General features: G+C 45.9%; 1 protein-coding gene and 3 long non-coding RNA genes across 16 annotated transcripts in view; 3 read left to right on the top strand and 1 right to left on the bottom strand.

The window, feature by feature from the left end:
* Positions 1-14,372, bottom strand: part of SOX6 (SRY-box transcription factor 6) — a 451,086-nt gene that overhangs the window by 417,373 nt on the left and 19,341 nt on the right. For 2 of the 13 annotated variants that reach the window (XM_083705001.1, XM_083704992.1), the window contains exon 1: positions 173-750. The exons of 1 other annotated variant lie outside the window; for it this stretch is intronic. The gene's annotated coding sequence lies outside the window, so the exon portion shown is untranslated. Of the gene's footprint in view, positions 1-172; positions 905-6,964; positions 6,984-14,372 lie in introns of those variants that run through there. 10 more of the 13 variants (XM_083705002.1, XM_083704991.1, XM_083704982.1 and 7 more) reach the window with 10 other exon arrangements.
* The window catches only part of LOC310834350, a 79,972-nt gene that overhangs the window by 31,319 nt on the left and 34,281 nt on the right, over positions 1-14,372 (top strand). The window lies entirely within an intron of this gene.
* LOC310834177 lies at positions 709-6,974 on the top strand. The gene is made up of 3 exons (XR_014559110.1): positions 709-841; positions 1,413-1,453; positions 6,237-6,974. It is a non-coding gene; the product is annotated as an uncharacterized lncRNA (long non-coding RNA).
* The window catches only part of LOC310834041, an 18,965-nt gene continuing 12,615 nt past the window's right edge, over positions 8,023-14,372 (top strand). Inside the window, exon 1 of the long non-coding RNA XR_014559072.1 lies at positions 8,023-8,308. This is a non-coding gene — a long non-coding RNA (uncharacterized lncRNA). The remainder of the gene's footprint in view (positions 8,309-14,372) is intronic.

Below are 14,372 nucleotides of genomic sequence, written 5' to 3' on the forward strand. Positions count from 1 at the left end.
AAAGCGACACATACAAAACGTGGAAGACCCTTTTCAAAACACGACTAAGGAACGCGTCCGCCGTCTCCCCCCCCCCCCAGCCCAACCAGGCTGCGCACCACACACGACCGCAAGTCCACAACAGGTATCAGCAACACAACGAGCGCTGCGCCGGTTTGCCTTTCCTAGTTACCTCCTTCGAGATCCAGTGTGGCGTTTTATAAGCCTTGGGGGTCCTTCCTTTAAAAACAATAACAACAATAAACAAACAAACTGCCGTAGCCGGACGGAAGGAAGGAAAAGGTGAATGAGTGTCTGTAGGGCTGGGGTAAACAAGCTGCAGAAATACTAACGAAAGGAATAAATTCACTGAGCTACTGGCTGGCTGCGTTTCTTCGGGCCACGGATGCGCAGGATCCAGATCGTCAGGAGAAGTTTGCTGACGGGTTGCCTGGAGATTTAGTTACAATCGGGTTCATTATTGTTTGTTGTTGGGCTTGGCTTCCCCCTCCCTGCTCCCCCCGCCTCTCTCTTTCTCTCTCTCCCCTCCTGATACAAGCGAAGGCGCTGGTTTACTGCTGTCAATCTTGGCAATCAACGTGAGCGGCCATGTCGTAAGTATTCAAAGCATTTCCCGTCGTGCAACATCAGAAAGTGAGTGGCCAGGGGCATTGATCGGAGGAAGGCGAAAGGAGGCAGGGCTGCTATATCGCCGCCGCCGCCGCTTCTCTCTTCTTACCCCCACCCCCGACGGCAAGGCAAGACGAGGCAACAACACACACCAACAAGAACACAGCCGGGAGGCAGGGAGGGAGCGGTAAAGTCGGGGGGGGGGGCGTGGAACCGAACGACCCAAGAGAAAGTGAGCACAAAAGAGAAAGTGAAATATTATTTTCTCTCCCTCCCTCTCCCCTCTCCACCCCACAACAGGCGCGCGCGCGCACTCCTAACCACAATCCCCCCCCCGCTTCCCCCTTTCCTTCGCAGTCGCCACTCATCAGAGAACGATTGGCAGACGGCTGCAGTCCTACGCGCTCTTTCCTGGGAGTAAACACTTTGGGGCACAGCGGGACAATCCGCAGCCTTCTGGGCTGCGAGATTCTTAAGCGCGCATCTCTGAACATAAGTCGCGCTGAAGTTAATCAGATTTGCTTCCAAGTAAACGTGTTCAGCGGTTAGTGACGCTTCACCTCCTCCTGCCCCTCCCCGGCCAAAAAAAAAAAAGCGTGCCTAGGACTGCAGCCACCCTCTTGGGGGCTTTGGTTTTAAGGGAACTTAAGACTCCCGTGGCAAATGTGTCAGTCGGACTGTCAGCCGCGCAACCGCATTCTGTGCGTGTTTACTTCGAAGTAAGCACCGCTAGGTTCAGTCAATGACGCTCACCGCCAAACGCATGTGTGAAGAATTGAAGTTATACCCATTCATTTCAATAGAACTTCCTGTCAAGGAAGCAAGTGGGGGAATCCTGCCAAAAGTAAGGACATTCATTTAAATGAGAGCTTTAAGCAAGTGCTTAATTTTGGCTGCATCGTGCCCTCCTGGTTGCTTCCGTTGAGTTCCACTGATTTATCTGAATCTTATGTGCAGATGGGTTAATTAAACCTCCATCCTAAGAATATTTATGCAGACGTAAATCCCACTATATAGGATTACAGCCGCGCTGCCAGATCCTATGCTTATTTACTCAGAAGCTTCCGGCTGATTTCAGTGGGATTTACTTAGGTCATGCTGCGCGCGCTTTTAACCTTCGATGCTATTCTAACCACGCTCACTTGCAAGTAAATCCCGTTGAAATCGATAGGAATTACTTTCAAGGCAACTGATGTTTAGCCTTCAATCCTATGCCCCACTTACTTACTTGAAGCAAATGAGTCTTTCTTCTGAGTAGACGTATACAGGAGGGCGCTATTAGGTTGGGATAGGAAGGAACCCACATTGACTTTAAACACAACTGCACGCCGATCCTCCTACACAAACTTACCTGGATGTCCCACTGAGTTCTTCTGGACATTCAGTAAATGTGTTTAAGAGTTGCTGCGTTGTTCCCTTGACTGAAATCAATGGGGCTTACTCGCAGGGAGGTGCGTAAAAGCTATGATACGGCATGAATTTGTGAATCTATCGAGCCATGGTGCTTAAGAATGGGATCCTGTATACTTACTTACCGTACTTGGGTTGCACGACAAACACTGACCGGTAAAGCAAGGCTTAATGGAAAACTGGAGAGGGGAAGGGGGTGGCCCAGTGGGTTAAAAGGGGGAGCGGGGGGGAGGACCCTTCCTCCCAAGAGAAGTGACTGCAGCGTTATTCCTTCCCGCGCATTATGTACCGGAACTTTTAGGGGAAGACAAGGTAGAGGGTGCGAGAACAGAAGAAAGGGGGAGAGGAGCCGGGAATAAGAGGGAGGTCAGCAGAGAAATTAGAAGGGAAGATACAAAGGCTCATATAAGAAATGCGGCCTGTAATCCTAAACCCCGTTGCGGACCGCTCGCCCGCAGGTTTACATAGAAATAAGTCTCGCCAACCTCGGTGAGTCTCACAACTTAGTAACTCTGCACAGAATCGCAGAGTGAGCTTAACGGACTGACTTCCTGCGAATACTGGTCAGGATGCTCAGGTGGCGGAGAGAGTTGTAAAAGAAGACTTAGGCTGGCTGCAAAGTTTCTCTCGCACTCTTACTTTGGAAGAAGTTCCGTTGACAACAGTGGGGCTTACTCCTGAGTAAGTACATACAGCAGCAGGCTGCTAGAAGTCACTCGTAACTGAAGGAGGCAAGGTCAGGTGGCAGGCTGCGGTCTTCGCACTCGCACTTGGTCACAGAAATCCAAAGAGTTTACTCGGACTAACCCTAAACTAACTTACCCGTAACTTGCTTCTGAGTAGACACGGTTAGCTAGGATTGCGGTATTGCTTCCTATTCCCTTACTTAACATCAACTACGGGGTGCGCTAGAGATGCAAGGCGGCAGTTCACTAGAAGGAGGAAGAGGGGTGTGTTTTTTTAGAGTTTTGGGTCGAGCTGAAGAACTCCGCTGAATTCAACTATCTCAAAGTGGCCTCTTCGACTTTCGCTGGGCGGAATCGCGACTTGTGATGTGTTCCGAAGGCCCCCGCTGGGCTGAAGCTAAGCAGGACCGAGAAAGGGCGAACGTCTGGATAGGAGACCGCATGGGAAGCACGTGTACGCCGTCCTGGGTTCCGCGATGGAGGAAAGAGGAGATATTGTAAACAGAGTAATAAACATGAATTGATACGCGGGTGCTGGGCGGTCGCAAAGGAACACTGGCGCATAGCTCGAAGCGGGCCAAGAGAACAGGACCCTAAGTTATGGGTTCAAGCTGAACTGCTGGTTCGCTGTTCCTGAGGGTGCCTTGCCCGAAAACCAACGGGGGGAGGCATTTGAGGAACTTTCACTTCCTTAGAAGTGTTAATTAGAAGCCGAGGCTGGGGAAGAGAAGTAGAACTGTGAAGAGATGGAGAGAATAAATCCAAAAGAGGGAGGGGTGTGGGTGTTTAATGTTGCATGAAAGAGAAAAGTCTCTCAATCATTTTCTTTTTAGGAATTTAAAAAAAAAAGGTGTGTGGGGCAGTCAAACCTTGAAAGAGGCTTTTCAAAGTGCCAGGAGGCGCCGGGATCATGTGAGCAACCACCAGTGGAAAAACTTAGCGCGCCTCTCTCGCCCTTTTGATATTCTTCGCACCTCGACGCAAGGGGATGCGAGGCGGAGGGCGCGCGGGGGGCAGCCGCCTCTCCCCCAGGCCCCCAAAACAGAAGAGGCGCTTTGTGGGTCCGCCTTTGTGCTTGGGGGCCAGGCCGGTCCCATCACCACATACTGCTTTCGCAGATCAAGACGGGGGAACTTTTCTGTTTCCAAAATAGCTGCACGCGTTTCCAAAAGGCTAAGAAGGGAGCATCACTGCTGTGTCTGAAGTCCCCAAATGGGCGGGTTTGGTTGGGATCCCAGCACCTACCTGGGCAGAGCGCTCGGCGCAATATAGGCAACCACCCAAATCCTAGGGATGAACAGCGAAACAGCGAATTTGCCCTAATCTGGTTTCATTTCAATTCACTTGGGGAGATTGATCCTTCAAAACTTAATGAAAGCGTTTCTTCTTTTCTCATCCGCTAACAAAACCACGTAAGATATTCTGGCCTATTTAAATGCTCGCTTCGGAGGAATAAGTAGTTTTAAGTTTGCAACCCTATGTACACTTACCTTAGAGTAACTCCACTTACATTCAATTGAACTTGCTTCTGGGTAGACATATAAAGGGTTGCTCTGAAAAAGTCGGAATCGCTAGAAATTTTCTAGTTCTTGTTTACATTTTAATTCTGATATTCCTCCCCAATTAAAAAGGCAGTCCTTTGCTAACCTGCATTCCTGTTTCTCTTCCCGCGTTTTAATTTATCCGGTTCTTCTGGACAGCTTTTTTCCTCAAAATTTCCTAAACTGCACATCTACAACACATTCTAATTTTGACTATTTCTTTCCTTTCATTCAAATTGTTTTCTTACCAACAAAGTTTGCGCCTAGCGCCTTCCACGATTTTCACTAAACTTATTTCTCCTAGTTTAGTTTATACATTATCACGAGGGAGCCTCGTGCATTTTTAAAAACCACATTTTAATTGCCATAAAGTCTGAGACTCTTTTCCCAATAAATCGACACACAAATTATTAAGATGTATACGGAGCAACATTTCTTCCCCCATCGAGTGATAAGATCTAAAACAAATCCCTAGCTGTTGAAGAGACTTGTGTGATTCGTAAACTTGCCTACTCCTGCACCCAAAAGACGCAAAGTCTAATAAGAGACTTAATTTTACCTGCGGTGTCCCCCCCAACACCCCGATTCCAACCCGGCTAGCCTTGCCTTGCAGCGAGATCTATAAGAAAACGGCCCAAATGCGCACTTTGCATGCGTGCGAGGGAACGCCGGCTGCTGCCTGACGCTCTGCCCTCGGATGCCTGCATTATTGAGCCCTGTCGGGCGTGCTGTGTCAATCAATGCACGGAAGAAGCATCAGGTGGGAGATGCTCCAGGAACCAAACTCATGTCCATGCAGGCGACTGGGGAGCATCTTTTGCAGCGCCGGAGGCGTAGAGCGCACGACAAATATTTCCAAACTTAGGGAGAACAAAATCGCCCGCGGGAGACATTTGGAATTTTTGCAACCCCGGGGTGACGATTCTTTTAGTTATATCAAAGTGCGGAAATCAGGATTAAACAGATCAAGAGGTACATAGACGTATCCCGGCACTGCGCTGCCCTCAGGGTAGAATTCAACACGCCGGTCTGGCTGAGCCCTACTCTAAATACTGCGCAATTGGAATAAGTCCCATATTGCCGTTATTCGGCCTCATCTTGTGTCAAACTTAAGGAGGGGGAAAATGTCATCCCAGCGAAGTGACTGCGAGCTGCTAAGGAATCGGATGCCGGTCTCCGAAGGCGGCTTTTTGATCTGATCGGGACTTTCCCCTACTGGAAGCTGAAGGAATCCCGGCAGGGCTTTGGAGAACTAAAAACCCCAGTGCCTCTACCAGGCGATTTCATGCCGATCACCCAGCCACAGTCTTAGTGCTGGGCTGCTGAATCGAATGAAGAGGAGACGAGCAAGATTCGGACTTGCTACCACGTGCGGCCCCAAATCCTATGCACACAGTTAGGAGCGCCTATGCCGCTTGAAACTTGTGCAGGACCCTCAACTTTTCTGAGATCAAGGTTAGGAAGGGAGAGATGTTCTGTTCTCGCAAGGCTTTCTACAAATGGTGCAGAATCTCTCTCTTCCCTGACACTGCTGACTCACACAGGAGAGCTGAGGGAGGCACACTTACCACCCTCAACATGCTGCCTCACAGGCAAGTCTCCCCAAAACCGAAGGCCTCCCAAGTCCAGGTGTGTAACTTCTCCGGTGCCCCGTCTAGAAGCACATGGCTCATCTAAAACCACGTTCATTCTATGAAAGCACAACAAGGCGTGAGGCTACGATCCTAACCGCTCCCTCGTTACTTGAGAGTAAATCCCGCTGAAGCTGGCAGGGCTAACTGGGCAAGGATGCTTTGCTTGGAAGAAAGGCTGCAGTCCTAAACAGTTTTATTAGGGGCAGCAATTTTCCACTGAGCTCAGGTTAACATGTCGAAGTAAACTTAAGTAGGACCGGGCGCAACTCAGCGGGGTTCAGCTGCCAGTAAAGTGTTGTGGAAAACTTACCCCACTGGTAAAGTCTACTCTCTCTTTTTATTTCTCTTTTTTACAGGCTGAGGAAAATAACTCGAGGAAGGAGGAGTAATAAGGAAAAGCAACTTTTTAATTAATTAAAAGAGAATGATTTTCAATGGACAAATTTAGGAATAAAATCGCACGATTGGCAAAAAAAAAAGTTACCTCAGGCAAAAAGCGAGCACATGGTTCTCTTACAGGCCGACCCAGAAGTTCTGAATTCCCAGACAATGCAAAACTCCCTCCCCAAGGCGATTTGCATCTGTGAGAGCAGAAGGACCCCAACCCCATATAACTCACCGGACACGCATCCCCTCTGCATCCACACAGCCTAAGACAACAAAATCTAATCATCCCTCCAGTCGGCTATTGACAGGATGCGAGGTATTGTCCCTTGAGCGGAAGTGGCACTTTTGAGTTCATCTACAACGCTTGAGAGGGATCGACCACAACAAAAGCCTGAAATTCCACCAGCCAATAACACCCCGCTACACTCCCCCCCCCCCCAGGGAAAACAAAACAAAACAGAAACCTGGCAAGCCAGCTGGAGTCCTCCTCCCCCCCCCCCAACGCCCAAAGACAGCTCGAAAGAAAAGTTGCACGTGGAATCTTTACTACTTCTTCCCTTGCCTGGGACAGTTGGTTGGGAAGACCCCTCTCGCGCTCCACGTGCAGCGCAAAGGCAAAGCGGGGGGAGATGGAGAGAGGCTGGGATTTGCATGCTGCTGGTGCTGCCGCTACGGAGAGCAGGCTGGGGGTACTTACAGTGCGAGAGGGCAGGCTGCCTGAGGAAGGCTGTGATTCACCGAGGCTGCAGAGAGAGCAAGGAGAGAGAGAGAGAGAGAGAGAGAGAGAGAGAGAGAGAGAGAGAGAGAGAGAGAGAGAGAAGGAAGGGGGAGTGCCAAACTGGATACACCTTCGCCGCAGCTCATCACATCTGCCAGCCTCTCTCCCCTCTCTCTTTCATTTCCACATTCCCTTTGTTCCTGGAGGGGGGGAGGAGGAAAAAAATATACACGTCACATCAGAGTCCCCAGATGCAGTCTTCTACACCAAAAAAGAGGGGGGATATGAATAATTCAATCAAACAGTAGATGGTCTCTGAGGCAATAAAATGTATTGCACTTAAAGCAACCGAGAATAATTATTACCGCGAAGGTATTCGAAGAAGGTAAATGATGGTGGTGACTGTGATCATGGTGGGCTGCTCCCGGGCTCTGCAAACTTCCAGGGGTCAAGACAACACCACTCGTAATTAGTGTGTGTGTATGTTCTAATCATAGGGTAACTATCCCCCTCCTATCACCTCTCCAAAAGAGGGAGGATCAAAAACTGGGAAAGGGCCACCAAAAGTGCAGGAAGTGCGCGTGGGACCTCACGAGCTCTTCCAAAACGCAAAGGCAAAGAATTGAAGAAGAAGAAGAAGAAGAAGAAGAAGAAGAAGAAGAAGAAGAAGAAGAGCAGCAGCAGCAGCAGCAGCAGCAAAGGAGCCGGCGGAGATTTTTGTGTTTAAGACGTGTTTTCGGCAGCTCCCCTCAGGGGCGCCCTGTTCCACCCACCCTCCGCCCGCCCGCCTGCCTCCCTCTGCCTCGCTCTCGCTCCCTGCTCTGCTCTCGCGCCTTCTGCTCCAAGCCCTGCGCAGCCGGGATCGTCCTTGGCATCCTTACCTGCTTCCTGGGTCTCAAAAAGAGAGCCTTACAGGGGAAATGTCATCCTGGCAACCGGCTGGTTGCTCCGCGCTCTAGGGGAGGACGCTGACTGGGGCGGTGGAGTGGTGGGGGGGGTGTCGGAGAGAGGGGGGTGGGGGTGGCGAGAAGGAAACGCGAGGGACTGCTGGCCCCCCAGCCTCCAGTGAAAGGTGTGTGGGATGAGGAGGAAGGGTGGGAAGAGCCGTTGGTTGACTTGTGGATGGGTTAAGGCTGAGTTGGGGAAAGCGGGGCAGATGGAGAGAGAGAGGGGAGGGAGGGGGAGGGGAGGGAGGCGATCGAGGCGTCCTGCAAGTTTGTCACCGCCAGGCAGAGACGGGAAGGACTGATCGAGTGACAGATGCCTCGGATGGCTCCCTCTTCCTCCTCCTCCGCCCCCGAGGTTACCCTTCGCTCTTGGGAGGTAAGTTGGGCTGTGTGGGGGGCTCCCTCTTTATTTACGATCGCGCCTTCAGACATCGGGTGGGCAGTCCGCTCCGCCACGGAGCGCCAGGTGGAGCTGAGCAGGGAGTCTTAAGACGCTCCTTCTGCGGTGTCAATTCCCGCTCCTACAAACTGACACAAAATAAATAATAAGCCTAGTTTTAAAAAAAGAAGAAAGTGGGCAGGGGCTGGTGGGTTTTACTGAGCGCCCGGTCTTTGGTGAAATCGTGCCGCTCTTCGGCGTGCAAGGAGAGTCAGGAGCTTCTCTGGAGCAGCGCTTCCCCCTCTCCCCCCTAACAAGGCAGACGTGACGGATCACAAAACCAAAACATTAGCGGCACCGTTAGCCTAATAAGAGGTAAACTGCAGAAAAGACGCGCGCGCTCCGCCGCCGCCGCTTTGGAGAAGCCTTTGTTTATGTGCCTAAAACGCCACCTCGAGGCCATCCCCCGAATAGCAGCCGCGGCATGTAAGGAAAATATAGAGGGTGGATGGGGGGGGACAGATCCAAAGCCTGCCAATGGAGCGTTAAGGATTACCGCTTTGCAAAGCCATTTTTTTTAAAAAGGTCCTGATAAGAACATAGCGAAAGTAATGGAAGGACTGGGAAGTGAAGTTGAATACCTTTCTAATGAGAATGGCAGAAGGCAGTTAAGAACAGAAGGGCATCAGCTCAGATCACCCAGGAGGATGAGCATCATGAGGGCGCGGAAGCGGCCAATGGGATTCCCTTCTGTGATGGGATCTCTCGGACTCCGAGGGGAGTTGCTTTTTCCTTTCGGGGCTGTACATGCCTGAAGAGCTACACAACGAGGCTTCTTCCTAAGTCTTATTTTATTTCTGCAGCTTTTTAATTCATGACGGGTTTTTTTAAAAAAAAATATATATATATACGTTCTAAGCGCTGCTTTAGGATCTGGTATCATTTCCCAACATTCAATTTCTGAACGCTTTATCAACCCTGAAATAAATAAAAGAAAGGGAAATTCTTCTGATAATCCTCTTCTCTCCCTCCTACCCCATCTCCGCCCACTTAAATCCTGATTCTTCAGGCTGCTCCCGGATAATATCAATTAGCTTTGCCCAGCCATGTGATCCGGGAGACCAGAACTGATATTGACGGGATTTGAACGAGCCCGGGTGGGCGGGGAGAGATTTCTCTTTCGCCCCTTTGCAAAGGAAAATGAAAGCTACAACTCATTCAAGAGCCCAGCGCAAACTAGGAAGACTCGCTCAGGTCACACAGCTGAGGAAGAATCGGGGCTCTTTCCTGAGTTTTCGCGCAAAGTTCCTTTTGTTGCTCTTAGACACATTTCAACAAAATGTGGAACCGAGAAGGGAAAAGAAAAATTAGTCTCGGGGAAGTAAAATGCTTAAAGGGGTGTCGACGCTTTTTGCAGCCCGATCCTGTGAATGTTTATCCTGAAGTAAGACCCCCTGTGTGGTTCAACGGTACTTCACCCCAAAGAAAACAAGCATGGCCTCGGAACCGTTCATACCGCGGTATTATGTATGTTTTTACTCGGAAGTACCAAGGAGTTCAATGGTACTTACTCCTTGGTAACTATGCAAATAGAAGCCTTACTCTCAGAACCCTTAACTTAGAAAGTCTATGGGTGGTGCAGGTTGACACTGTGGCCTGACAGATTCCTCATATAATGCTATCACGTAAGATCTGTTAGTATGAAAGGCAAACGTTAGCGTCAAATACCAGGGGGAGTTTATGTTGAGCAGAAATACTTAGAGAGGAATACCCAGGGGTTGTGTCTGCAGTACAGGAAGTTGTTTCTGAATAAGTTGACCCCCCCACCACCACCACCTGTAGACAAAGCCTCTTATCACTTGCCTGACAGAACATTCTCATTTGGAGACAATTCACTTTTCTTCTGCAGGTTGCCCTTAACAGACAACCTATTTACTTGGAGATTAGTCAAGTATCTTCTTTTTAAAATAGTTGTTCCCATTTCTCTGCTATCTGAGCAAAAAGTGGTACATCAGGTTGGTGGGTACCTCAATGCCAAGGAAACTAAAAATCGCGAACAGTTAAAAGAAAAGTGAAAGTTGGGATAGCTAACATGGTGAACAAGGAAGGTGCTGTTTCAGAAAATACAAAACAAAATTTGTGCTCTTTTATCCAGCCATCACTAGCTAGATCTTTCTGGATATGTCTCTGGAAGAAAAACTGACCTCATTATTTTGAAAACTTTCTTTTGAACATGTCTTTAAAAAAATAAAATAGTAGTACAAGTCCTTGACAGCTCTCAAATATGAAACTTGAGAACTCCTATCCACTGCCTACTCAGAAGTAAGTCCAGCTGAGTTCCAGGGGGCTTACAGGTATGTTGCCTCAGATTTTCATATTCTCTAATCATCTCTAGTTGTGCAGCCACCAGTGCATGTACCCAGAGCTTCTAAAGAAGTTTTGTGTCTCTCTGCCAAAATAGGATAATGTTGTACCTGCAAAGAAAGTCCTTCTGAGTACACAAGCATAGGATTGGGCTGCAAAGTAGAAGTTAAGGAAGCTCTGCAGTAGGGCAGCAAAGGCCCTGAGCAACCATAATTCCTTACAGAAGCCAAGCCAGCTAATTGATGATTACTCTAGTGTACATAGTAATGTCCCTGATTTCTGAGTCTTTCCTTATATTAAAAAAAGTGCCTGTGCAGAGGAAAAAACATTTCTCCCAAAGCAGATGTGAAAATCTTAAGTGCTTATCGCCTCCAGGAATACTGAATCACAGGCTGCTGTCTGCACGCCTGGGAAATCAATGACACAATTTCCATTGATTGGTGTAGATCTGGACTGCTGGCAAAGGGCATTCCTTATTTGTTTATGGGGTCAGCCAAGTTTAGCTTGTTATGGCCTGTGGTCACACAAATAAAATTATTACTTTGCCCCAGTTCAGTAGTCAAATTGTGAAGTCTCTAAGACTCCTAAATGAATTGATACTGTACCTGTGTAGAGACAGTGTTTGTTTCATTCCTTAAGCTATAGCTGCATCTACCTATAGATGACATATAGATGATTCATAGAAAGCACTAGTGATGTCAAGAGCAGGATAAAGCTAAATTAAGCTAACTGCCTTTCATTCCACACACATCCATGGGGCAAATCAGTGAGCGAGGGCTTAAAACACAACCTGCTGAAAAGTTTGTCTGCACAAGCCCCATTTAAACAAATAAAAGGAGCACAAGAACATCTGTGCTCTAGCCAAATTCCCATGCTTTCAAGAGTAGTCTAAGTCACTTGCGTGTGGATGCCTGAATGGGAAAACATTATCAGAAGTGATGGATTTATATAAACTTTCTATATGCTGGTTGTATGTGCATATATTATACTTGCATATTGATCCCACTTTGCCCACATTCAATAATAATGCTTATAATTATAATTACAAATTTATTTATTAATATTTTTATTATTATTACTTTAAAAGAAAAATGTACTATATAACATAGTACTTAATATCTAGCAGTTATATTCTTAGAACCAATGTTTTCCCCATTACAAGCTGGTAAATGCTTGGATGAAGTTTCCAAGTAGATGTCTCTAGAAGCAAGATATCAAATTAATAAAATTGTTTGAAAGCTGCATAGAGAAGGGAAAAAGGCAAGTAAGAGAGTTTATGGAGTCAGAGAATAATAGTAACAGTGGCATGCTTTAGTGTAAAGGATTAAACATTGTAATTAGGAATATCACACAGTCAAGGTAGCAGATAAAATTAGTAAAATGCTTAGCTAACATCAGTTCTAAAATGTAAATTAAGTACTGGTAGATTTTAGTCAAAAGAAGGGCTCTCATTCTCCTCTCTATTTAATAATGCTTTATTATATTAGAGGGGGTTCTAAATGAATTCAATTTTCAGCTTAAATGTGATAATTCTTTTAACTTTTACTTATGCTTAGCTTTTTGAAAGTTGTGGAAGTACAAACAGCAAATGGACTTGCTGCGAGAAAGGTTTCAAGGAATTGGCCAACGGTGTTGATTTCTTTATCTGAATAATTAGCAAATGAACCTAAGAATTATCCATTAACATTTAAAAGTGCTCAATAGCACATTACAAATGAAGACTATATTTTATTGCAACAGCAAAACATTCTTAAATAGAATCTTCAAATATTATCAGGGTTTAATTACAGATTAACTTGAACGAAGTCATTTTACAGGTAGTGTCTTCCAGTGTTTCTATCAACAGCTCTTGAAAGACAGGGGCATTTTTATTTGCAGAGTAAACACGCAGCCTTCACAACAAGGGACTTTACATTCTAATGCGATATGAAATGTTAAGGCTTCTTAGATTTATGATACCACGGAAATTAATACACAAATGCATTAAGCAGCGTTATGTAATTTTACCCTATGGACTACATTGACAATAATCAGTTCCCTTGAAAGCATTACATCAGAAGGTAGTAATGGGATTCTAGCTCCAGTATTACAGTCTTTGCCAACCTGGTGCCCTCCAGTTGTTTTAGACTACAACTCTTGAGCCTCAGGCAGCCTTGGCACAGAGTTGCGTCCAAAATCCCTGGAGGGCACCAGACTGGCAATGACTGCTGTAAGCAAATCACAGCAATATTGTGTTTTACAATACTGTTGTTTGTGCCCTTTCTTTCTTTCCTTCCTTCTTCATTAAAGGGTTTTTTTTATTTTGGTAATAAAAAGTCAACGTTTACATAAAAGCAATAATTCCAAGGCAGAGAAAAAACAAAACAAAAATATAATCTGCCTGTTCTCATTGCCTTTTAAAGTTCTAATTCTGAGGCACCTCTTTCTGTTAAGATGCAGCTGGGTGGATTTATATTTTAAAGAGTCTGAAATTAAAATAAATACACTGAGTAAATGTTTAATTGACTGACTGTAAGTGAAGAAAATGTTTTAAAGATGAGCAAACCATATATTTGTGAGATATCCGCCCCCCAATATGAGTAGAGGAGCAAAAGGAGATTTATATGTGGCAAATCTAGAGTAAGGGTAATACTTTTTAAAAGTTGAACATATTTTGTGAAGAGATTGCCTTTCCACCCACTTCTATAATGCAGCTACTGTGTATTGTGAACAGTACCTGAAGCAAATCTTTGCCAGGCAGACTGCAACAGCATTGATTCTGAGGATAGGGTTGAAGGGGAAAAGCAAATGGGATTTTTAAATGGAAAAAATATTTAAAAACAAAACACTATGATGCTGTAAGAAGATTGTTTTTATTGTGCTTCTTGCTAGATAAATAACTAAAGAAGCATTGTTACAATTTTTAATCCCCACTTTTTCGTAAAATGTCTGTTTCATTTATGAGCTTCTTACAGCTAGCTATCATTCACCAGCTCCTGGGAAGAGTCATTTATAGAGAATTTTGAAAGTCTTCATATTTTTATTAGCACTTCATTGAAGTTTTCCTCAAAAAGATAGAAGCAACCCTCAAAAGCATTTGGGGGGTAAGCATCAAAATATAAAAGAAACTGCATTTTATAGCTCCCAGGAAATATGTAAAATTCTGCATTCACTGTGACTCATTCATAGCACTGCAAAATAGGTTGTTATGTTTAGAAATCTAAAATGTTAAATTGTCCATTAATAAATGTGAGCCAACATTTATTTATTTTACAAAGGTGGGGGGGGGGACAGTCTGAAGGACCTGCTCTAGAAAAGGGAGAGTGGTGAGAATCTAGCGCTTTTCTTACAGGATTAAGAAGTGATGCAAAAGAAGCATTTAAGCCTCTAATTTTTCCTGACAATTAACAATGAAAAGCAGATGTTTACAAAGCTGTTTTATATGCTGGTTTATAAGATGCTAAAAGATGGTTTGTGGATGTTGAAAAGGAAGAGCCGGATAACTGCTTGTCTGGTGTATTTTTAAAAGCATTTTCATTGGCTCAGTTATTGTTAATAATGAAAGAAACACTTTGTGCTACATGGCTGAGACTAAACTGCCATCATAAAGTCCTCAAAAACACACACACACACATGCACACACAACCAAGCAACTCTTAAGATGTAATTTACAAAGATAATAATAACACAGAATGATTTCACTTCTCTGAATGCTCCA

This window comes from Podarcis gaigeae (genome assembly GCF_964106915.1).
Source record: "Podarcis gaigeae genome assembly, chromosome: 1".
Lineage (NCBI taxonomy): Eukaryota > Metazoa > Chordata > Lepidosauria > Squamata > Lacertidae > Podarcis > Podarcis gaigeae.